The 26,671-nt window shown below is 38.1% G+C and overlaps 1 long non-coding RNA gene across 1 annotated transcript; it reads left to right on the forward strand.

The window, feature by feature from the left end:
- The first annotated feature begins 2,083 nt into the window (after nucleotides 1–2,083).
- On the forward strand, nucleotides 2,084–23,107 carry LOC102027511. Its single transcript, XR_260148.2, has 5 exons — nucleotides 2,084–2,219; nucleotides 13,444–13,702; nucleotides 19,581–19,812; nucleotides 20,434–20,621; nucleotides 22,884–23,107. It is a non-coding gene; the product is annotated as an uncharacterized LOC102027511 (long non-coding RNA).
- Nucleotides 23,108–26,671: the final 3,564 nt, after the last annotated feature.

Below are 26,671 nucleotides of genomic sequence, written 5' to 3' on the forward strand. Positions count from 1 at the left end.
TTTTTTTGCGGCGGGCAGGGGTGCTCCTTTAATATGGCCAGGCAAACTGTACTGCTGAGCTATAACCCCAGCCCTCATATGGCTATTATTTAAAAACCTACTCACATTCTTTCATTTACGTTACTTCAGAATGTCATAAAACCATTTGCTATTCTTTGATAAATCGAGTTTCACAGATAAATTATGTACAGGAATTCAGGACTTAGTTCTAATTAGTACTTTACAGCCTTCATATTATTATTGTTGAATGAAGAAAGTGATTATTTCACTCTATCTTAAAACTTTTTGCTCTTCTGGAAACTTAAGTCATAGTCTTTATTCTTGTCTAAACCGAATGGCTCAGTGTATATTTTGCTAACTTAAAGGAATGTCAACTAGGAAAAAATTTTAGTGAAATTTTAGGGTGCCCAAGGTCATGTGTAGCTTGTCACCACATTGTTTCCTCTCAGCTCAGAAATACTGTGTGAAGCCAAGGTAACAAGTAACATTAACAGTTTATTTTAGTAGATCAGGAAATTCAGACTCAGAATAAAGGATCTGTCCAAGAGGGCACCACGGGTTCGAATAGCTCGTCTTATTCTAAAGGCAATGCTCCTCGAACTGTCAAAAAATCAGGGTTGAACGGATTTCTTTGGAAGTCAGGGTCGTTCATAGATAACTGCAGATTTCACATTTTCACAAGAATGGATCAGGTAGGGCTTGCAAAACCTGTAAGAAGATGCATACTGAATAGATTGTAGAAAAATTTAAATATAAACTAGACCCCTCCTCCTTCACTCAATTTAATAAGAATAAAGATTTTCATTTCGGAATGAATGTTAAGATTGAAATGCAAAGGCTGTACCTCTCAGCCCCACTCCTCAGGAAGAAGTACCCGCAAAGACTTGAATTCACCCTGATGTGTACCTACTATTAGATCTTTACAAATAAATTTATTTTGAAAGAGGAGATTAGAAATGCCCCAAGTCTAAAGGAGGGGACAGGGGCTGGGGATTTAGCTCAGCGGCACAGCGCCTGCCTGGCAAGTGCAAGGTCGTGAGTTTGATTCCTGGTCCTGGAAAAAAAAAAACCAAAAAATAAAAAATAAAATAAAGGAGGGGACAAATGTGACCAGGGTGGAAAGCTTTCTCAAGAGCGCTGATGAGAGGTAAGCAGAGAGCTTAGTCCTAAGAGTGTATTGAAGGACACAGTGAAGTCAGGGCAAAACATAAAATCCAACCAGAAGTGTTTAGAAGAAATAGAGAAGGCAGGAATGGATGAAGAACCGGGTGATCTGAGAAAGAACAGCTAAGGTACAGAGGATAAGTAAGAATCATGGCAATATCAATATTAAAATGAAAACCTTCATAACAAAACTATTTTAATGGTGAAATTTATAATTGCAATATAGAAAATTAATGTGTGCTATATAAAATAAATTGCTGTGGGTCTTTGTATTAAATGAAACACAGAACTTATTTGTATATACTTTTTGAAAACAAGTTCAAAAACTATATATACAGTAAAAACTAAGGATATCTTATACATGGAAAATATTTTAGAAAAAAAGGTTTAACCATAATAATTAAATAGGACTGGAAGAAACTACAGAGGGGACGTAATCAAGCACCTTCTATTTTATATGAAGAAACACTCAGAATTATCATTATTTAGTATGTCTCATCGCTAGTTAATGGTAAGAATAGAGATCATAATCCACATTTTTTTTGTATTATACTATGATACTTCTATAAATGGAAGCAGAGGAAGTTGACTTCAATAATATATTCAACTCAGTTTATCTAAAATATTATTTCAACATGTAGTCAATATAAAAATTATAAGATTTTTCATACTGGTCTTTAAATCTGAGTTATAATTCATACTTACAGCTCGGTCAGTCATATATACTGACTGTGATCAAGAGATCAGTAGTCATACATGGCTAATGGCTAACATTAAACAGCAAAGTCTGAGAATTTGGGTGCATGGCCAATGTACTAAAGCCCTTTATTAAATATGAATTGTTATACAGTGACAGATGCTAAATTATATGAGTGTGATTTTTTTTTTTTTTTTTTTGGTTTTTCTCCGGTACCGGGAACCGAACTCACGACCTTGAGTGTGATTTTTTTGAGAGGGAAAGTATTCTGCCTCAGAATTCTCGCTAACCTGCTCTGGACTAAGAGAGGGACTGAACATCCAGAGAAATGTATAAATTGGAGGCCTTCACCAGGCAGGTGAGGCCTTTCTTTATGTCATGGCTGTAGATCTGTCAATTGATACTACTATCAGCTGTTTCTCTAACAAGCATTCATGTTAGGTAGGAGGACCTCTTAGTCTTGCTGGCCAGGGACCTAGGTACCAATTGAGCATGTACTCATGATAGACCTGACACACCAGGTCTCATTTTAGGTCCAGAAAAGAAAACCAAATTCCTAAAACCTATCAGTCATAAACCCCCATGTTTATCCTTTCTATGGACCTTAGTGGGTCCTTTTTACGGCCCCTTAAAGTTTTATCAAGCCATTCTCCTTGGATTATTAGGGAAATCAAGAGAGAAAGACCTGGTACAATCATGAGCTGAAGTTTTATATACAGAATATATATTTCCTGGAGACAGGCATGTATGGCTTGGGCACTGGTGAAGTCAAAGGTCCTTAACTGGACAATGAGGAAAGTTGTGCTTGTCTACTTAAGTGCCTCTTTTTACTTGGGTCAATTTTTTCCTGAGAGCTTGTCTCTGTTAAAACCTCTAGCTAATATGATAATGAAAAATTATTGGGTCAAAAACCTGAAAGATAAGAATCTAGAGGAGTGTGCTCAGCACTCAGTGCTGTTTTTGTTTTTGAGGCATTGATGCTCTGCAAGAAACAGCTGCAAAACTAAGGGACAATTATAAAACTCTTGTGACACTAAGGAGGCAAAAGCCATGCCGTGGGCTCTCCCAAGGTAGGGAGTCAATAAATAAAAATCTGTCTGTGAGCTCAGGAAAATGGTAAAATAGAAACGAACCACTATTCCCACCCATTTGCAGCCAACTTTGGCTCATTTAGATAATTTGGGACAACCTCAGTCTTTGAATGTGCAACAAGGTGGTGTGGACTGGCAGATTCAGACACCTGGAAGAAGCAAGTAAAATTTTTCTCTGCTGGATTCTTTTTTTGTTTTTGTTTTTGTTTTTTTTCTGGTATTGGGAATCGAACTCACAACCTTGCACTTCCCAGGCAGGCGCTGTGCTGCTGAGCTAAATCCCCAGCCCCAAATAATTAGTTTTTCAAATCATAACAATTTATGATTTTTTTTTGAGATAGAGTCTCACCATGCAGTTCAAACTGGTCTTGAGCTCACTTTGTATTCCAGGCTGGTCTTGAATTCTCAATGATCTTCCTGCCTCAGCCTCCTGAGTGCTGGGATTACAGGTGTGCACCACCACGCCTGGCTTTTGCTGAAGATAAAATCATTCTTGGGCTCAAATTATTCCTAAAAATAATCACCTAGCAACAATGACCAGAACACATGCAGGACCAGGAACACATGCAGGACAATTCCACTTAAAGGAATAAAAGATAAGATTGAAAAAATCTTCAGGAAACACTAAATATAAAAGTAATACCATATTTGAAAAATAACAAATAGAAAGTCTAAAATTAAAAAAATTACTAATAAAAAATACAAATACAAATCTATAGAGGTAGATTTGGGTCAGATGGAAAACGATCAATAGGAAGAGTTCAGATTACAGGGAAAAGAAAAATAATGTAAAATATTTCTATGTAAAGTTTTTAAAACTTTAGTATCCATCAATTCAATTTTTATTATTATAAAAGTAAAAGCCATGTGAAGGTGTTTAATACAAGCCCTAAGCATCTAGGGGATACTCCAGAAGGATTTATTGAATCTGAAGTTTAAAAAATTAACTTGGTTATTTTGCAAATCATCTGTGTCATTTTTTATAATTTTTATTTTTTGTCAAAATGTTGCAACTTTTAATTTTTAACATGTATTAATAATAGTCATTTTCTATTTTGTGTCTTATAACTATTCTCTGAAGTATTTGGTTCTGTTGCTCTTCCCTCTTACTTACCTGGCCTGCTTCCTTTCACATTTTATATAGTTTTTGATTATGAGATACTTTTGGAGGGAAAACTTTATTTTTGGAACATCTTTGAAACCAACATTAAGTTTGAAATCTTCCAGCACAATTGGCATTTGCTTTTGAGAGTTGCCTGGGAGCATGACCACACCACTTTATTGCATTAAAATTTTCACAGGTGTCTTAGGTAATACAAATACTATGAATGAATGAAGAAAAAATAAGTGTTAGCATCAGCTTATGATAGAAATTTCTAAAGCTTTTTCCCCTATATGTTCTTGTTTTCCTTCATCCAGTGCCAAAGTCAAGATAAGTATGTTTTATTTTTTTGCTTTTGCTTTACTTTAAATAGTTGTACATTTACAGGAAAAGTGAGAATATAATATAGAGTTCCCATTTACCCTACACCTAGTATCCTCCATTATCAACATCTTACATTCATCTGGCTTATTTGTTCTAGTCACTAAACCCAACCTAGCATTATTATCAATTAAAGCCTATTCTTTATTCAGAGTTCCTCAATTTTTACCTAATATCTTTTGCTTTCTAGAATTCCATGCAGGATATCATATTATACCCAATCATCATGTCTTCTTAGGCTCCTCTGGAAAGTTTCCAAGAATCTGTTTGATGATTTTGACAGTTTTGAAGAGGGTTTTTGTCTTGGTTACTTTCCTGTCATTGCTGACACAAAATACCCAACGTCCAAAATTAAGGAAGGAAAGATTTATTTAGTGGAGGTCTGAGTATACACCTGGCTGGCTCTGAGGCAGAGTGGCACATGGCAGAGGGCAAACGTTCATGGCGGCAGAAGGCAGCAAAGCAACAAGAGCAAAAGGAGGGAGCAACAAGCCTCTTTTCCTCCCTTATATTGTAAGCAGGCTCCCCCACCCAGGGGGCGTGTAGCACTGACATACTCTCAGTGCCCTCCTCTTGTGCAGGCTCAGGATAAACACAAAGTGAGCACCCTGGCTCCCTGCTGAGTCACATAGTTGACCTTCTAAGCTTCTCAAATTGACACAATGAGCAACATCCTAGAGCAGGAAGGGCGTGTCCTTTTCACCCCAGGATGGAGAACTGCTGAGTCACTTAGCCAAAGCTCTAGACTTCCCGTGTTGACACAATGTCATGTCTTCTTGGGCGCCTCGGGAAAGTTTCCAAGAATGTGTGTTGGATGATTTTTGACAGTTTTGAAGAGGGCTTGTTTTGAAATTTGCATATATATTTTGTGGAACGCCCTTCCCTCAGTGAGAATGAATGCATTTTTTTCTCATGATTAGACTGGGAAGAAGGTCTCAGGGTAAGCTGCCATTTTCATCACCTTTATCAAGGACACAAACTGTCCACACAGCTGTGGCTGCTGGTGCTAACCTTGGCTGCCTTGTAGAGACAGTATCTGGCACGCCTCTCTGCGTGTTGCGCTCTTCAGTGGGACGCTGTTACCCACAGCCCGTGCTGCGAGTGAGGTATGCGCCCCTCATGAAGAGTAGAGTACCCATTATTTAGGCTTCTTCTGCGTAGAAGATTTGTCTCTTCTCTTCCATCTGTGTATGTCTGTATGGAATCATGAGTATTTGTTGTGTACTTTGAATTATAGTCCAAAGTTACTTTCTTTGGTTTCTCAAATGCTGCCAGTTTGGGCCATTGAGAGCTCTTACAGTTGGCCCCTTTGTCACTACGACATACCCTCAGCATTGTGGAGTTTTGGTTTTATTTTGAAGGTTTTTTTTGGCGGGGGTGTTGTTTGATTGGTTTGGAGAGGAGCTTTAGTATAGTACTTTCTGCATTTTAAGACATTCAGGCTCCTCTTAGTTATGCATATATACTGTTCCAGTCCTAGAATCAGGTATTTCCCCAACAGTCCCTGGCTCTTTTTATTAAGAATGCAATTAGAAAACAATGCCTGAGAACTAGATGTGCTCATGATAGTTCAGTGTCATTGCTTCTAGGCCCTGTTAGCTGACAGTTGAGGAAATATATGTGAGTAGCACAAATATCTGTAAATATTTCCATTGTAACCATTTCTATATTAAAGTAAACATGAATTATGGATATCTCTGCCTCTGTTATCCGTATGGTCCTTTTAGCCTTTCCTTGCGTATCTGTAAACTCCTACCTCCACAGCGGAAAGCGGGCTGCCATCATTTGCCATGTGTTTGCTTTATTGTGCATCTGTAGATCAATATGTATAACAGCATCAGAACTGTTCCCTTGTGTGGGAAGCAGTCTTATCAGTTCAGGTACAGTGCTGTGTTTAGTTAATCTTGCCTTTGGTCTTGCAGATTCCATTTATTTCCAGTGATATTTATTGTTTTTTTTTGTTTGTTTGTTTTTGTTTTTGTTTTTTCTCCGGTACCAGGAACCGAACTCACGACCTTGCGCTTGCCAGGCAGGCACTTTGCCGCTGAGCTAAATCCCCAGCCCCTCCAGTGATATTTAAATAAGTACGTTTTCCTTTGTCTTCTTTGAGTGAGGTAGTTTTACACACATGTAATATAATTAGATTTGTCACATTTTGCATTCTGTCCTGGGATCTTGTAACCTCCTAAATAATTTTTGAAATTTGCATATATTAAGCTTCTATTTGTGCCTTAGTTACTTCTACTGTGAAGATGGCCTTTGGGGATCTCAATTTTATGCAGAAGTCTTCGATTGGAATCATCACCCGGAGTGGTCCTGAGCTTTACATCCTATTGTTCTTCTACTTGTAGACATCACCGTATAAATAGAAACCTTCAAAACTACCTTTAGCATTTACTCCCTTGTTAAGGTTTCTGCTTTCACTTAATTTTGAAATCTATAGATGCCATTCTTTCATGCCTACTCAGTAATATATTTGTATTTTATTTGTTTCAATTAGGAGGCTTTTTCAGGGCATCTAATCAAACATGCTATCAGAAATAGAAGTCCTTTCTACATTATTTTAAGTTTTTCATATTTCATTACATATGAATACCTGCCTAGTCCCCTCAGCTAAATTTTATAAAATGGTTTAAGATCAGATCCCATTTGTCATAAATGTGCTAAGAAGAAACTAAAGAATACAGCACAGCTGTGTATAAAATGAGGACATGTTTTTAAAATATATGTATAACATAGAATTTTGTATTAGGAAATTCAATTATTAGTTTTATTTGTTGTTTAATTTTATTGAGATGATGTCTGTGAATTGAGAATTATTTTCTGCCTATCTGAGTGTCATGTTTTCAGCTTACCCTATAAACGGTAGTGAACATGCAGCTGGGTGAATATAATGGAGCTAGAGATACACGAACAAGTATTTCAAACAAATATTAATGGATAAACATTCTGTCATTACCATGGGAACCTGCAGCACCTGTTTTACAGAGATACCAGCGTTTTATCCACTTTACTGTCAACCTTCAAGTATCACATGGAACACACAGGCTGAAGAAAGAAGACTCCCGGCGCCCTCCTTTCCTAGGTTTCTGTTGCGAGACCAGTCGGTGTGTTTTCACCATCGTGCCTCTTCTTAACTTTGGTTCTAGCAGCATTGTTGCTGCTGCTGGTGAATATGGTTTCCTGCCTGTAATACAACATTATTGTCGGACACATCTGTGTTCAGCATTGAGGGAACATGAGTTTGCCACGTTCAACAGGAAAAAACAATACTTTTCCTGCTCTAAATTCATGAAAGCTCTTAGCATGTCTCAGAGAACGAAGCAGAGAAATACTTGTACGTGAAATCGAATTCACAGTGCCCTCGTGGTCAGTGCCACTCACTTCCCACACAGCTGCATTTCGTTGTGCCATGATGATGTTAGAACACAGCTTTCCACAGTTAGGGAAGTTATCATCTCCAAAAACAAATCTACCTCGTTCTGATGGAACATCTTAGAATGAAACCTGAGATGTATACTTGCCTTCTGTCTGTTCTGACCTCAACATCCAGAAACTCAAATCATCCCCGCAAGTTTACAGACAGCTTTTTAAAGAAGGCATCAGTCTTGTTTTCATAGTGTTGTGTTAAAATTCATTATTCAGTCATTTCTGATCTGACTGGAAGAATTTTTTCAGCTTGACATAAATATTTAGATGGTTATGACATCACTGAGATAAGAAATCTTATTTTCCTTTTTTTCTCCTTTCATAATTAAATTTTCAATCATGTCTTCTAATTTTTAAGTGCATATAAGTCATGCTGTAGTGCACTACCCAAGGTCCATGTGCTGCAAGCTTTTCCCCAGGAATGAACACTTTCGGAGATGGGGCCTGTGGAAGGCGATAAGATCGAGGGAACCACGCTTGCAAGGAATACGGCCATTTCATGGGAGTGGGTCAGGTCTCACGAGACTGGACCAGTTACCATGAGAACAGGTTGTTACAAAGTTGGGCCTTTTCTGTGTGCCACTCGCTGCATGAAATCCCACCCACTGTGTTGTGAGGCAGCATACAGCTCTCTGCAGATGTGGCCACATGAGTTTTTGGGGCTTTTCAGGATCCAAAACATGAATCAAAATAAAACTCTTTTCCTTATAATGTTTTTAGCTTCAGATATCTTGTAGCAACCCACAGTGGACAAAGACAAGTCACTTGCCTGTTGATGGCTCAATTAAGTTTATAAACTGCAAAACAAATGAAAATGATCATTTATTTGACTTAATCTTTTTTTTCTTTCTAGCAGTTATTGAAAAAGAAATCAATAACAGTAAGAAGCTACTCTCCCAGGCCAGAAAAGCATTATGTTCATTATGTAAAATTGTAGAATTTTTTCTTAAACTCTCCTTCTCTTTGAATATACTATATGAGAAAATGATTTTTTTTCTAAGAATATCATCTATGCTTTGTCAAAGGAATATGGACTTTGAATTCAGATAGAGCTTGGAATTCCTTATCATTTAATAGCTATATGACTAATTTACTTGGCCCCATGAAGTAATACTTTTTTCATTTCTACAGTGGGGGATAGTAATACTTATAGGGTTGTACAAAGGATTAAATCAGGTCAGTTATGTATATAATGCACTTGTCATGTAGTAGGTGCCAAAGAATAGTTAAAATTAACACCACTATTGTTGTCACTAGTATTGTTATCTGTTATATAACTATTCTGTTATTTTAAAAATATTAAGAGAGAACTATATAACAACTTTTAGAAACAGATTAGCCTCATCAGGCAGCCTCAACAAGTTGTAAAGATAAAGAGTTTACACTAAGAACAGCGATAAAGAGGAAAGGAACAGATAATTAATTGAAAATTTTTTCTCAGTCAAAAGTCAATTCCCTGGGTTTGAATGAAAGCTTACTTTCTGCAGGATTTCATTTATTTAGACAATCATTTATTCATCCATTGAAAAACTGCATATTTATATAACATGAACTATATGCCATGCCTTGTGGATGAAGAAAGATCAAGATATAGGAGCATTCAAAGAGAATTTTATCTGAAATAAGGAAGGTGCTTTTTCAAACTATAGACATACAAAGATAAGCTCATGCTCACCAATAAAGAATATAAATTAATAAAATTATGAAATACTTTCATAGAATTGAGAAAATTAGAAAAACTAATAGCATTTAAAATTAGCAAAAACATAAGGATAGCCATCCTCATTCACTGTTGGGAAATATATAATTTTTATAATTATTTGGAGCCATATTTGGGCAATTTGACAACAGTTTTCTAAAATTAAATTGTACATAGCTAGCAATTCTAGTTTTAAGAACTTATCCTACAGAAGTAATATCATGGGAACAAAAAGATAGTCATATAAGAGGTTTGTTATACTATTGTTCATAATGATATAAAATAATTATGTAAAAGGGAAAACAACAGATTAGTATATGCTTATTTTGCTTATATGTTACTGTGTACAAATTATACCAAAAAAATAGTAATTTTAAACCACATTTATTATCTCCCAGTTTTTATTAGTAAGGGTTTGGGAATGGCCTAACTGGGTGTTTCTGTCTCAGGGGTGTTCTGCTATTACAATGCTGATTGAGACTACAGTTAGTTGAAGGCTTGACTGGCCCTGCTTCCAAGAAGGATCCCGTACATGTCTGGTGACAGGGGTTCTCAGTCTCTTACACAGGGATTTCTCCATTTGTCTGCTTGGGCATTTTCATGATAGAGCAACTGGCTTTTCCTAGAAAAAACACTGAGAGAAAGAGCAAGATGAAAGCTACCACCATATACCCAAAAAAAGTAAATACATGAAATAATTTATGTGTTAATTAGCTCAGTGTAGCCATTCCACAAATGTATACATATTTCAAAACATTATGTTGTACAGCATATATGTATGTATGCATATATTACTGTGTGTATATATATGTGTCATATATATGTCAAACAGCTAATTTAAAAAGGCTATAACACCTTTGATGACCTAGCCTCAGAGTCACATAAAATTATTTCTATAATAATCTATTTATTATTAATAAACCACCAAGTCCAGTACAAGAGGTGGAAAAGTAGGCTCTATCGTTTGGAAGAGTGTAGACATATTGTAAAATGATGACAATTTGTCCTCTGGCTATGGATTATTCACATTTTTACACGGGAAAGTATGTTCATTCTCTTTCAAACTCATCACTCAACCCCAAATCACAGTCTTTCATAGCACTGCTCAAAGTCTAGAAACTTATCTTCTTAATCAGATCCAGACAAGGCTGAGGCTTTTCCCGTGTTGTGAGCTAAAAAGAGAAGTTGTCCACCCAGTCTCCCAAAATCCATTTGTAGGATAGACAGATAATCAATCTAGGTTTTCATATTCAAAAGAAAAAAGTTGGAGGGCTAACACAATAACTGGTTCACAGCAGTTTTGAAATCTACCCAGGCCCAGCCCAGAAACTCCATGTTTGAAAGGCAAGGAACTGTCCAAGGATGAGTCTTCATGGTTTTATCCTCTGGGGTCTCACCTCTGATTCATCCTTCCATTTGATCCATCCTTCCAGTTTCACAAAGCTTTGTGGTTCTCCTGTGACTTTTATAGGGATCCACTTCATTAGATACAATTCACATCCATAAATCTTAACAGTGGAAGGACAATGTCCTTATATTTCTTCAAAGCCTTATTGAGGCAGGAAATTAGGGTATGGGAAGCCAGCAGGAAAATTGGGTGTGACCTGTCAGTCACAGAGATCTGTCAAACCATGGCTAGTAGGCATGTGCAAAGCTGCTTGGAAGCCCTATGTCAGATGTAATGTCAGAAGGAGACATAAAAGATGGAGACCATTGGCCTCATCGCCACTGTCCTCTTCTTGCAGTAGTCCACTCTGCAAAGCGTATCTTCTCTTTTCTTGTCAGAGCACTCTTTGAGCATTTTTTTCTTCTTCCTTTCTTTTTTTTTTTTCCACCTTAAAACATTAAATGTTGAACAGGACAATGAGAGCCTGGAAAGGACCGCTGGGCACCTCACTGTGTGGTAACACTGCTCTTTGCCTAAAAAATTCTGAGACATTACCTTAGATCTTTCTGAGGTTCAGAGCAAAGCATTTTACAGCCACACTGTCACCTTCATCTCTGCACCATGGTTTTCTAGCAGTACTCTGAATTTTATTTTTGTTGGGAAGTCCTTTGTTTTAGGTTTGTTTGTCATTTGAAGAGGTTAGGAATCTTTAAAATCATCCCGTTTTGGCTTCGCATGTTTAACAATTACTCGTTTATCTTTTCCTTCTCATATTTTATAATAAACAATAAAAAGAAATCAGGTCAAACTTTCAGTGCTTTATTGGGAAATGTTCTTAACTGGATTGTCCAAGTCATTAGGTACATTTTCCACTTTCCACATTACCACAAGAGATAGTATTGATAACTTTCTGTCACTTTGTAACAAGGACCCCCCTCTTTTCTGTTTCCAATAAGCTTTTTCTCACTGTCCTTTGAGCCTGTCAATCTCAACCTCCCAGTGGCTATCAGGCTTCTGTCAACAGTTTCATGAGGCTTTCTGAGATGCTTCTTCAAAAGCTGTAAATACTCTTTTGCCCACTACCCGGTTCCAAAGCCACCTGCACAGTTCTAGGTTTTATCATGACAACACCTTGTTTCTAGGTACCAAAATCAGTATCAGTTATCCATTTATAGGTAACAAATTACTCCGAAACATAGCAGCTTATAATACTTCATTATATCATGGTTGCTGTGTGTCTTGGTTACTTTTCTCTTGTTGCTGAGACAAAATACCCAACGCCCAAATGAAGGAAGGAAAGATTTATTTAGCTTACAGTTTGTGGAGGTTTCAGTCCATACTTGGCTGGCTCCGAGGCAGAAGATAGCAAAGCAACCAGAGCAAAAGGGAGGAATGGCGGCAAGCAGCCTCTTTCCCTTCCTTACATTGTAAACAGGCTACCCCCACCTAAGGGGTGTGTAGCTCTCACATAATCTCCATGCCCTCCTCTTCCACAGGCTCAGGATGTATACAAAGTAAGCACCCTGGCTTCCTGCTGAGTCACTTACCCAAACCTGTAGACTCCCCAAGTTGACACAATGTATCAACCATAACACTGTGGTTCAGAAATTGGGGAGCAGCTTTACTGGATAATTCTGGCTCAAAGTCTCTTACAAGATTACAGTTCAGTTGTCCATCAGGGCTGCTATCATCTGAAGGCTGGGCCAGGGCTGGAGGATCCACTTCCAAGGTAGCTCACTCTCATGTTCTTTGGCAAAGGGCCACAGTTCCTCACTGGCTGTTAGCAGGAGGGCTCTTTTCTTTGTCTTATAAGCATTCTTTGAGGGGTGGTGGTGGTGAGAAACAGCAGCTATGTACCTTCTGTGCTTTATTCTCTGAAGTCACACTCTGTACCTTCTGCCGTATCCTAACCATTAGGTTACTGATGAGGCACTAAGTTCAGCCTATACTCAAGAGGTGAATTAGGTCACACCTTTTGGAGGGTGGAGGATCAAGAATTTGTAGACTTATTTAGTGAATGCATTCTCAAACCATTAATTGAGGCACTCATTTAAAAAATAAAGTCGGGTGCAGTGGTGCACCCCTGTAATCCCAGCACTTGGGAGGCTGAAGCAGGAGGATTGCTGAGTTCAAGGCCAGCCTGGACTGCATAATGAGATTCTGTCTCAAAAATCCCCCAAAAATTAAAAATAAGATATGTCAAAAAATACTGAGAAAGATGGTAATATACTATTATCTGAAAAGATGTTTTATTACCATGTGTATAACACAATCCTATATTTTGTGAGAAAGAAGTTTAACCTTGCATATGTAGATAAAAATATAAAATCTTCCAGAATTCTACAGTCTAAAATGTTGCTAACACTTACAGATGTATGATAGGTGGTTGAAAATGAGCCTAGTGGAAATGAAAAGTGAATTTTACGTATTACCTTGAAAAGAGGTAGGATTTATGCATGATTCTTTTACTTCCTCAATTTTTTTGTTTTTCAGACTTTCTAAAATAAGCATGTGCAGTGAACACATTGAATAATTGTGTTTAATGGCAAGAAGTTCAACATTTAACTATAAATACGGAATTGGGACAAAAAAATACAGACATGAAGGCATAACCATTAAGTCTCAACATCATGATCAAATTTTCATAAGGAAATAATTTATTACAACTGAAGTTTTGATTTGTTAAAAGTAGTTAAAGTCAGCCACATGAACAGAGAGAAATATAACTTCAATTTTATTTCTTGTATCACAGGTAAGTGTTGATACAATTTTAAGATAATTCTATCTTAACAATCTAAAGATATCCCTACAAAACAAATGGTGTCTGGTTAAAACAGAAACATGGCAGATCGAAACATCCTTTACCTAGTCTTTTTTTTTTTTTTTTTTTTGGTTCTTCTCCGGTACCGGGAACCGAACTCACGACCTTGCACTTGCCAGGCAGGCTCTTTGCCGCTGAGCTAAATCCCCAGCCCCTACCTGGTCTTTTGAAATTCCACTATGGAGCTGGGTGTGGTGGCGCACGCCTGTAATCCCAGCCCTCTGGAGGCTGAGGCAAGAGGATCATTGTGAATCTGAGGCCAGCTTGGGCTACAAAGTGAGTTCAAGGCCAGCCTGAACTGCATAGTGAGACCAAGTCTCAAAAAGATCAAAAAAAAAAAATTAGCTTGACATTCCACTTTGATGTCATTCAAAGCTAATAATATGTGTACAGACTCAGCTTTGAGGCGGGAAGAAGGTGGGAGGGGAATGGGGAGAGAGAGAGAACAGTGCAATTTTGAAAGCTAGAAAGCTCATGGTTCAATGGTAATAGGCTCCTCAGATCAGAGCAAGAGAAATTGTAAGCTCACAAGGGCTAAAGCTTAGAAACCTATACCGGATATTTCCAAAAAAGTTTCAGGAAATCTGTCTACTTCATTCAGAACGTATGGGGCACAGGTAAAGATGAATTAAAGGGGATTGATTGAAAATTTAAAACAAATACAGCTTATGTCCCAGATCCTCTTTATAACACCACTGCATTCTTAGGCAACACCTTTTTCCCGACCCTGGAAAAGATTAGAGATTTATCCTCTGGAGACTTTAAACCAGAGGATTCTGGACTTAGGGCATATGGCAGAGAGGAGGGTAAGAGTACCGAACCCAAGAGAGGGCTACTGAGTGAGTCTCTGTACAACCTCTTCCTGATGTTGGAATGCTGGCCACCATATTTAAAGACAGAAATTGGAGGGTTCTAGGGAAAGTCATCAGTACACAAGAAAAGCAAGCAAAGGAAACCAGCAGAGGGGAGTCCTGTAATGAAAGGATTGTGCTTTTCTCAGTCATTCTTTAGTGAAACCCAATTTTTAATATCTTTCTCTTTCTCTCTCTCTCTCTCTCTCTCTCTCTCACACACACACACACACACCCACCAGCTTTCTTTTTATTATGAGCCAAAATAAGAATGACAAGAGATTTGATGAAAACTGTTAACATCAGTTACCATACTATAGCAGCTGACACCAACATATAGCTACACAATTTAAAAATGGTTGCTTCTGGGAGTGAAAAATGAGTGGGAAGAGGTAGATCAAGTAACTACTGGATTTCATTTTAAGCTTTTGAAAACTATTTGACATATATGTATACAAACATACACATATACACAAAATACACTTGGGAAAGCTATTTTACTATCATATATATTTGGTAAAAATTATGTACATCATTTGAAAGCTATTTGACATATATATATACATATTTGGTAAAAATTAAAATGAAACAAAAAGAAAATAAGCATTAAAACTATCTTTTGGAGGGTACAAATGCATCATGAATATTGCCTCACCTTTAAAAAAAAATGTGGTCCATACGAGACAGTATTAATTGAAAACAGCATTCTTTTCTCCTGGAGATGGACTCATAAACTTTCCTATATGTATTTTCAGAATTAGGTCTTCAGATGAAAACTACTTTGCCATTTTGGCCCAAGGGAAAATTTTCAATTTCTTACAGGATTGACTTTGCACTTCTCAACTGAAGAGGAAGCAGTGCAGGGCGTGTTTCCTGATGTACTGAGCTAGAGCATATGTCCTTGCCTACTCGGTTCTGAAGAATACCGTACAGGATGGTAGTTGCTACTGTTAGACTCTGTTATGCCAGTGAAATTGCTACAGTTGAAGAAAAGCTATTTAGGATTAAAATAATTTTTTGAATGTGAACATAAAGACATTCTTTGAAGCCTCACAGCACTATGATTAATAGAATTTTATTACTGAGAGTGTTCAAAGGATTGCATATCTCATCAATAGCAATATTGAATTCAATGTTTCATAAGAAAATCATGTTTCTTCAGGTCAATATATAGATAATTTACATTTGGAGATGAGGCTACCATGACAGCATGAGAATTTAGTGGGGTCTGACCAGCTTCAGAAATGGGATTATCAAAAGAAAGAGATAAGACATGCCTTGTGATAGAATGTCTGAATTATTTGGATAATGTCTAACAGTCATTTGCAGAAACATGTTATCATTCTTTTATCTTTTCCTTTATATGTTTCATTTCTACCACTATAGCAGTGAAATTAGCTGTTCTATGATGCTGAGTTTCTGCACAAGATTTAAGACATAATCCATCAAGCACAGAATTTGTCAACATTTTTTGGTAGAACTTCATATTCCCTGGAATTTGGTTGCATCTGCCTCACCTTTAGACTAATCACAAGGCTAGTGTGAGAGGGTGAAAGTCTATAGAATGAATTTTTTGGCCTACAAAGGCTCAGGTGAAATTATATCTCAGGTCTTGGAGAGGAAGATCTAGGCAGAGCATGGCAAAGGAGACACTGAGAATTGGGGGTAATAGTATAATGGTAGGAAAGGTATCAGGAGTCCTGGGGCCTCAAATTCTGCCAAGTTAATGGAGTGACACTGGAGAAATCACTTAGCCTCTGCCTTATTTTTTTAATCTATAAAATGAGATTGTTGGATTTAGTGATCTCTAAGATCCTTTGTTGCCCCTGAATTTCTGATTTATTATATGTCAGAATTCCTATGGATGAGTGTTTAAACAGAAAATATGTGGGTTGGCGGCCTGTATCTTTGTGAACCCAAAAAGCATGACCCATCTGAAGAGCAGCGCAGAAACTGGTGCAGAGCATGTAGAAATCGTTCAGATAGCTTTAAGGCTGGTACAATTATACCTGGTCAGAGGAAGGTATTAGGAAGCTGTGTACTATTTAGAAAATGTCTCTGCTGAGACTTAAGGATAAAGCTTCAAGAAAAATGCAAACAAAGTATCTAAATGTGGGAAAGGATTTATATATTCTTATTTGCAGACAATGTTTAGAAAGGAATATTACAGGGTTTTTTTGATAAGGAAGTTTAACTTTATTAGGACATGGGATAGCAACTCAGATCACACTTTTAGACTTAGCTAAAAAATTTGGGAAAATAAATTATTTTTGTTTCAGTCGTAGTATTGGGTAAATTGAGGGTTTAGTAGTTTCTTGTGCTGCATAAGGGAACATACCCCAGTGGAGTGCCTAGGATGAAGACTCTTGAGTCAGAACTGGATTTGAAGTCCAGCTCCATCATTTGTCTCCTGTATGGCACTGTGGATATTAAGCAATTCCTCTGAACTGTTTCTTCATCTCTGAGGAAAGAATATATCTCTAGTAGAAATTTTCCATTTTTGTTTGCCTGATATTTTACCACCTTCCATGTGGTTAGGTCAGGTAGGGGCTGAATTCACCCTGCCATATGCACGTGGTTGAATATGACTGGGCCCTGGCCACCCTCATTATGCTTCTCTCTAACAAGTCTCAGTTCAGACATAAGCAGATGACCTATGCAGCAGATCAGTTTGAATCTACTGATGTCTACCACGATAGCTATGCAGAGTAGACTCAGGGAACAAGAGAGACACATGTAGGAATAAGGATAGTGATAGAGAGGGATGGAGAGAGCTGAAGGTCGAGACTGAGATGGGAGAGGAACAAATTTAAATAGAGACAGGGACAGAATTTAGAGTACCTTAAAGTGGTTTGAGCTCTGGATCCACCTTAAATACCACCCTTGGAACTTTGACTGCCTGAGCCAGAGAGTTCCTGTTGCTTAAATGAGGTTGACTTTGGTTCCTATCACTTATAACTGGAAGAGTCCTGATACAATATTTATCTCCTAGGGTTATGGTGAAAATTAAGAAAAATAAAGCACATGAAGTACTTAGCAAAATTTTTGGCAGTGCAAAGTAGATACTGTAAGATGCTAAACGTAGAATAGCCATTATTAAAGCTAATTAAGTAAGTAGTTATTGCTACTTTTAAATAATTTTTTATCCTGAAAAGATTCAAGATGTAGAAGATATAACCTTGAAAAACTCCACTATACCAAAAAATTCTAGTATTAAAAAAATCATTGAATCTCTTTGTGACCCATGCGATAAAAAAATTGCAGCTGAGTCACTTAAGGGGCAAAGGTGTGCTTCTTAGGAAATGAGTCCCTAATGGGTTCATTCATTCACTCGTTCATTCAGTTTTTCATTCAGCATTCATATACTGAGTAACTGTAATGTGATTTTTGCAAGATGTACAAGGAAGAAGTAATTGAGGCTGTTTTCTAGAAACGAAGGATTTCAATGTAACTGATTGCTGCCATGAGCACATGTATCCAGGATAGCGGACCTCAGAGAAAGGACACAGACATGTGTTGTATCTGCAGGCATCATGTAAAATTTCATAGAAGGGCGACTCTGTAGCTGAGACTCGAGTTTCCCGGGTTGTAAGCATAAGGAGGACACGGTAGACAGGGGGAGCAAACACAGATCTGAAGCGTGAAGCAGAGTGCCCATCCTGCTGCAGGTTGGGGTCGAGGGTGAGGAGGAATTTAGTCAAGCTGCACAGGGAGCCCATCAACACGGCATGGCAGGCTTCATATAGTCAGTCAAGGAATTGAGCTAGGTGCGAAAGAGCACCAAGTGGTACAAGGGGCGATGTGGACAGAAGGGCTCAGAGGAGCGGATGAACGGCGTCAGCGGCAGGCACGGAAGAAGTGCCCAGGGCGCCTTCATCAGTTAGGACTCAGCTTTCCCGCAGATACTGCAAGGAACACAATGCCTTGAAAAAGACAGAGCTGTATTCTTTCCCATATAAACTAATCTGAAGGCAGGCAGGTCAAGACTGGTGAGTCCTTCAGTTGTCAGAGAACAAGGCTCGGTCACAGTGTAAACCTTATTTCACAATTGCACAAGATGGCTGCTACAACCCAAGCCATCAAGTTGGTGTTCCAGGCATTAGGTTTATAGGACAAAAACTCCTTATTGTCTATAATCAGCCCATTTGACTATATGCAACTGCAAGGAAGACTGGAATATGTAGTATGTGGGTGTACATCAATGTATGTAGCTGAAACCCAACGTTCTATTGCCTCAGAAATTATAAAAGGCATAGCAGGCTGAAATTAGCAGTCCCTGATGCAGAACTGGAGCGATGAAGTGGCAAGGCTGGGACGAGACGGGGAGCAAAGCTGTGCGCCGCTGCTCAAGGGGAGGAAGCAAGAGCAAGGGGCCTTGTTCACGTAACTGTGAGCACAGTGACAGGATCGTGCTCGGGCACTCACTCCTGTAACAGCTTTGTTCCATGAGACCTGCGCACACAGACAGGCACACGTGCACGCACGCACATGCTTAAGCGACGCACTACATAAGGGGTCGAGACGTAGTACCTCCTAAGCAGTTCAGCCAGAGATTAATAAACATGAAGCAGTCCGTTGATTCTAAAAGTCAAAGGATTTACCTTTCTCGATAATAAAACCGGAAACATCCTTATGGATATTTTTAAACATAAACTCCTGTGCTATATTCCCTATAAAATGTTTTAAATTCAGGGGATCTCTGAATCTTTTATAATGTCAAACGACTTTTAGAGATTTGGGGATTTTTGGAGAGTTAAAAGTTAAGTATTTAAGGTGATAGTCAAACTAAGTTTACCATTAAATTACTGTTTGGGGCACGGCGCATGTGTCAGCCAGAGACTGGTTTTTCAGATTCCCAAAGGAAACAGGTCATTAAAACAAATGCTCAAGAGGGTTTAGCAACAGCAAAGAACAAACTTATGAAATCTGTGACACTGTTAGACTTCCATCTGTTTCAGGAGCTGTTGACAGTACATGTGGGGTTATCCAGACACTGTTTCAAAATGATGTGAGTGGTCGGGACGTTAATCATCTGCCGACTCACTGTGGGAGGAGGACTCGGCGCCAGGTGCAGCGCAACAGCTGCTGTCCCTCAGTTACCGGGATCGTGTCACAATTCATTTCCATTATGGCAGTCTGGTGTTCAAAATCTGCTTCAAGCTAGTCACACATATGCTGAACGGCTGCTGGGTAAGCATGTTTCCCAAGGTAATATATGATACTGAGCAGGTTCTGGGTTAATTAATATATTTCCGATCTGCAAGAATCATTTGGAGTTGTCTCTGGACAGTCATGTCAAAACCTTAAGGTTCTAGATCTTAGACTGGGATGAAACTCATAGGCTTGCCAGGACCATGACAGAGCATTTCATATCTGATGCTAATATATTGTAAAATGTGTGCTAATGAATAACAAATGTTGTCACACAGTCTTTGCATGTTGTCGTATTCATTCAAGATTTCAGAACTTTAAAATGCATCTTCAATATGATTCAAGTATATAAATATTAAGGAGGCATTAACCTTTATCAAAATGATCTTTTCTTGTGTTAAAAAGATCAAAATTTAGCATAACAGGGCACAAAATTTGACTTTGCTGCAGTGCAGTTGATGAATGGACAGTGACTGACCCCAAATTACTCATGTAAAGGCTGTGAGACCTTTCATTTCCGCTTCTTTGGGAACGGCTGGGGCAGGAGTGGGGATGGGCAATGGCAGAGAAAAAGGGATGTTGTTAATAGCGAGAAAAGAGTAAACTGAAGGGTGCCAGTTCTTTAATTAACATGCGGCCTGTCGGCTTGTCATCCTTCAGCACAGAGAATAAAAAAACCCTGCGGGCACAAAATAAAACAAGCCTTGGAGAGTTTTCTCATCCCAGACAACCTACAGAGTTTGTGTCAATTTGGAGTCACTGATGCAAACATTTTGTTCAGATACTTTATTTGTTTTCCACCCACATGGCATCAACAAGAATGTTTTCAAGGTCAAATGAGTATTTTGGTAAGTCGGGATGTGATGTGAGTCCATGAACTGACTTCCTTGAGGCTGATCAGAGACCTTGGTGAAGCAAATTGGGGTTTAAGCTTGTCTTCAGACCAGTGATTCACTGATACAGCTATCAATTCCCTTTAGAAAAACAAACAAAACAAAACACTTTCTCTAGCCAGATTTGCAACAGATTTCCAACCTCAGGGGAACCCAAGCCACAAAAAATAACACAACAAAATGATTCAGTTTTGTGTTACTTTGTCAGAATCTTTAAGTTTGGAGGTAACTATTTTGACCAGCATAGAACTCTTGTATCATTTCCCACCCTATAACGATAGCATCCAACCTGTTCACCACCTGTTCCCGTCATTGGGACCAGGGTGCCTGGTACAAAGTAGGGGTTCAATATATAGTATTTGTCGAACAAGAACAAGAAGAACAGGAGCAACAGCAGCAACAGTGACAGTAGAGAGCAAGAGTCAAACAATAAAAAGCAGCTCTTTGAATTAGTTTAGAAAACATCTCAAAGAGTATTTTTTTTTTTTTTTTTTTTTTTTTTTTTTTTTAGGTACTGGGAATCAAACTCAGGACCTTGTGCTTGCCAGGCAGGCACTTGTGCCACAGAGCTATATCCCCAGCCCCTCAAAGAGTATTAAGTTGTAATTAAAGTCTTTTATTACGACTCATGTCCAAGAAGCTTCTAAGGTTCTTGTCAATTTCCAACATAATAAGCTCTTATTTTGTAAATAATCTGTTTATGCTTCTGCATTTATGTGCAATAAAAAAGTGGGAAATTTATCACCCCTGGACTATAGAAAATAAATCCAAATTGTAGGTACTGACTACATTAAAACAAAGAGGATATGCTCTGTGGGGGAATGATATAAATTTTAGGACATTTTAAATTATGGTTTCATAAACAATTATATGTCACGCCTTGTCAGAATAATATTATTTACCCAAGTATTTTCGTCTCTTCGTTTTGAAGAGAAGTCATTTCATGAAAACAACCTACACAACAGTTACAGCAGGACACCACGAGTGTAGTTATGGAATTGGAGCCACTGTTCCCCACGAGACTGATTAATACCTGGGTTTGGGTGTCTTAGGTTGAGCTCTATTTAGAGGGACTCACTGGATCACTGTGGTTCTCATGGATTTATTTAGAAAAGGAAGATGAGAAAGAGTGATGATTTCATCCCTGAATAAGAACATATTACTCCTGACAGTGCAGTTTTGGGCTGGGGATATAGCTCAGCGCTTAAGTGCTTCCCTGGCAAGTGCGAGGTCCCGAGTTTGATTCCTGGTACCAAAAAAACAAACAAACAAAAGAACATATTAGATAGAACACCTTGGATGACTTTATATATCATAATTATTTGAGTCAACAATTGTCTTCCCACCCCTCATTCCCCAATACTGCTGTTGCCATATTGATTACATCCTGTCATAGTTTATAATGCTAAAAGATAAGTCTGGTCATTTGCAGAAGTACCTCCTAAATTGTGAATGTTTAAGACTTAACTCAATTTGTAAATGGTTGCTGTGGCAATGTCTGCTAGTTATCTCCTAGCATGTTACATAAATGAGCCAAAGATGATCTCTGTGTTTTTGCCCCTGAATTGCTTATTTTTTCATTGCAAGCTGAGACCTATTAATTCAAAAGATTGAAAGTGCCAAACTCAAATTTTTACCCACTCAATTATTTTAAAAATAGTCTAAGCAAGTAAAGCTTATCCATTTAATACCTATCTGCTTTGCATACATATAATAAGTACTTCACTCCACTTCTGCTGGCCTTTGTTTAGATAGAGCTTTAGGTTATAAGACCCAACCTCTATGATCCTTCAGAGCTCTCTGGCTGAGAAATTCTGTGCCAGTGTGCGCTTCACCCAGGCACAGGAATCCTCTCCTGAAGGACTTTCCCTTTTGTACAGCTTGTACAACAATTATTCAGCAAGGCGTGTGTGTTACTGCCGCTCACCTTTTTTTGATTAATACCCAAATCCCTTGAATCTGGACACAATATCATTCACCTGCTCCCACAAGAACAGAAACCTTACTTTTCATTAGACATAGAACCAGTAGAATGAATACTACATTTCCCAATGGCTTTGGTGGGGGCTGGTGATGTGGGTAAGTGTGGTAGGGAGAAGCAGAAGTCTCTTAGCAACAGTTTCAAGAATCTTCTTTTAAAAAGACTACTGACAACTACCCTTTATCCTTTATCTTTGTTTCTTTGTTTTTTCCTCTTTTTCATTGATTGGAATGCAGACAAGATGGTTGGAGTGGAAGAAGCTGACTTGGAACATAGAATTAATTTAGGAGTGCAAGCCATGCACAAAGATGACAGAAAGACCCTGGTTCCTTGAAGACATTTTGGAGCAGATCTGTCATACCAGACTTGCATTGCTTGGAAGATACAAACTTCTGTTTTGTTTAAACCATTGTTATTTTATCTTTCTTACACTCCCAGATAAAATAAAAATGAACTGATATCATTGGCTTATATAATAAATAGCATTAATTAATAAAAAAGTTGAAGGTGACAGTAAAGAGCTCTTATGCGAGTGCGGTGAAGGTGAAGAATGATAAAGGAAAATCTAGCATTCATAGCATGAATTTCCCCATCCATGGTCATTCAGTTGTTAACTGGAGGCGGTAAGAGTCACACCTAATTCTGTCTGCTCTGAATCCTATTCCCTTTACTACTACCTGCAGCCTCTACACCAGTGAAAGGGGGTATTGTGAAACACTATGAGAAGTAAGTGAAATAATGTATTGAGTATTCTTTGCACAGAGTCAGAAGATAAGCTGTTTTTTTAATATATGCTAGTTTTTTATTATCATGGCCTTTAAGTATACATTCTGAGATGTCCTTTCTGCTCCCTGCAGTGCAGTCAACTTAAGCATTTCTCCTGTGCCTGCTACCATTCTTTTACTATATATCTTCTATGGCACTTAATCTTCTGTGTTCTAATAATTTCCTTCCAGACTATATCAAGGTATTATCAATTACAGAATACCAGAAACTTAATACTAATACTAATCACAAGATAGACTAATTTAAAATGTTAATCTTTCAAGAGTTCTCTGAAAATTCAGATTTAGAGGGTCTGAAGTGCTGTCTAGAAATCTGTACTTTTTAGCAAGTTCAGGTGATTCTGTCTGTCATCATCATATCATCATCATCATCATAATGATTACAATCTCGGGGCTGGGGATTTAGCTCAGCGGCAAAGCGTCTGCCTGGCAAGCGCAAGGTCGTGAGTTCGGTTCCCGGTACCGGAGGGGGAAAAAAAAAAATGATTACAATCTCCATTTATACAGTTGTAGCTGGTACTTATGAGGCATATTTGAAATATATCATAGATATTTAAATTTAAAATTATTACAGTAAAGAGCACATGATCATTAATCTCCTTAAAATTCTCCCCCTCGCTTTAAAATCATATTTGTCTCATTATCCTTGCCTCTTTCTGAAGCAGCTCTGAAGGTATTCTTTTGTGGGTGTCTATGAGGTGTGATAAAACATACTGTGAATGCTGCCTCTGAGTGTCATCCAAAGGAAAACAGGCTTGCGAAGCTTTACAGTGTGTGCTTATCCATCTTATTAACTGGCTCTGACTCGGCAAGACTTCAGCCTCTTCTCCAAAGTCATTATTTTGTCTTTCTAAAATGACCATGAAAGGGAAATATTTTGAAGTGAAATTTAAGGCATACAGTATCATGTTTTGAGATACATACACATTGTGAAATGATTACTACAATCAAGCTCATTAATGTATCTATCACCTCACTTATCGCAGTTCTTAATTTGTTCTGCTTAGAAACATTGTATAGTAGCACAAATAAAAAAGCTTTTAAAATGTTCTTCTCATCTCACTCCCAGAGACAGATTTAAAAAATTAAGTGAACACAAATCTAGACAATTTTCTGACATTTCCTGACAATTTCCATACATTCATACACTTTTTAAAATAAAAAATTGGCACTGCCATATGCACTGCTCTTTCACTGTACATATGTAACCTCTTTCACTTAACAGAGTGTAGTGCACACTTTTTCACCTCAATAAAATCATACCAACATCATATAACTATGTAATTAATAACGTTTTACACCCCCCATTATCTTCCCTTACCCCCTCTTATTTCCATTTGTCTAATAATCTCCCTCCTACTTTCATGTCATCTTTTTTAGATTCCATATATTAGGGAAAACATGCAATATCTGTTTTTCTGAGTATAGCTTATTTCACTCAACATGAGGATCACCAGTTCCATTCATTTTCCCATAGATGATCTAATTCCATTTTTCTTGGCTGCTGAATAATGCCCTATTGTATACATATATCACATTTTCTTTAGCCATTCATCTATTGATGGGCACCTAGGCTGGTTCCATGTCTTAGCGACTGTGAATTGTGCTACAATAAAGGGGTATACAGGTGTCCCTGTAGTACACTGACTTTAATTCCTTCTGGTATATATCAAGGAATGACATAGTTGGACCAAAGGATAGCTCTATTTTTAGCTTCTTTTTCATTTTTATTATCCCAAAGCAAAACACTCTACCTACTCCCTATCATCTCCCAGTCTCTCCACACTACATCCTGGCAACCACTGAACTACTCTATAACCTTCATTGATTTTCCTATTCTTGGAATTTATTTATTTTCTTCTTCAAAATAGTTAATACTTATAGCACAATAGTTCATACTTATAGCAATAATAAAGAGCTTAACATATCCAAAAGGTCTCTGCAAAGAGGTCTCTCCTACCATACACGAGTGAAACTAAAAACGAACAGCAGAAACATACTAAGAATACAATAACTTCTTTTCCTCTCTTTTTTCCTATTAACTTTTTCATGTAAGGGAATCCATGCAAGGTTCAAGCCTGTGTGTCTCATTTACTTAACATTATGGTTTCAAGGTACATCCATTTTCCTACAAATGCCTCGAGTTTATCTTTCTTTATAGCAGAGTAGTGCTCTGTTGTGTATAAGTACCACATTTGTTTTATTTTTCTCTGATGATCATATAGGCTGTTTCCAAGATTTAGCTATTATGAACTGTGCTGCTATAGACTCAGGTATACAAACATCACTGTGGTATGATGTTCTTAACTGTCTTGGAAAGATACCCAAAGGAGGATAGTTCCTCTTAAAGAAAGTCTTCCTTGCTGTCTTTAACAAGGGATGTGAACACTTGTATGGATGATTGTCTTTAACTGTCAATTCTTAAATATAGTAGTACCACTTCCATTTGATGGTTCTCATGATGAGTTCAGTTGGGAAAACTGCCTATTAGATGATGTGCCCCCGGCAGGCAGACAGGTTGCTAGACTTTAGGTCTAAAATGTTCTCCAAATGTCCTATGTGTTTGGAAGGTGATTGGATCGGAGTGATTGGATCACCTATATCCATAGGTGAATTAGTCCACAGATGAGTTTGTAGCCACATTGTTATTAGGAGGTATGGCTTGGTTAGAGGAAGGTTCCCGAGGGCACGACACTGCACTCCCTTCTGAGTCTAACTCTCTCTTGCTTCCTGGCTGCCATGGGTTGGCACCTTTTCCTCCAGCATGCCACTCTGCCATCCTGTTTTTGCCCTGGAGATGGCTGATTATGGACTAAAACTATGATCCAAAAATCAACTTCTTTTCCTTTAGGTTGTGAGGGTCGAGTATTTTGTCCCACAACAAAAGGTGACTAAGATTCAGGACTTACTGATCTTTCTCTCTGTGCCTAAACTACATGAAGCAATTGGTAAAAGTGTGGAATGAATTCTTTACCTTCAAATGTGCTCTGAAGGGCGAGTACAAGGCAGCAGACAAAGACTGGTGGTGTAATGACCAGACTGGAGGCCAGGGTCTAGGAAAAAGAGCACAACCAAGTCTCAGAGGATCAGGAGCTGGAGCCATATTTGGAGATCGGCAAGCATCCAGTTGATTGAAACATGGGATACATATAGGGAAATAGTGGGACAAAAGTTTGAAAAGTGTGTTTGGATCATGTGACAAGACCTGTGAACACCAGGGTCTGAATGCCACTGATTTT

This window comes from Chinchilla lanigera, unplaced genomic scaffold, assembly GCF_000276665.1.
Source record: "Chinchilla lanigera isolate Chin_1 unplaced genomic scaffold, ChiLan1.0 scaffold00013, whole genome shotgun sequence".
NCBI lineage: Eukaryota > Metazoa > Chordata > Mammalia > Rodentia > Chinchillidae > Chinchilla > Chinchilla lanigera.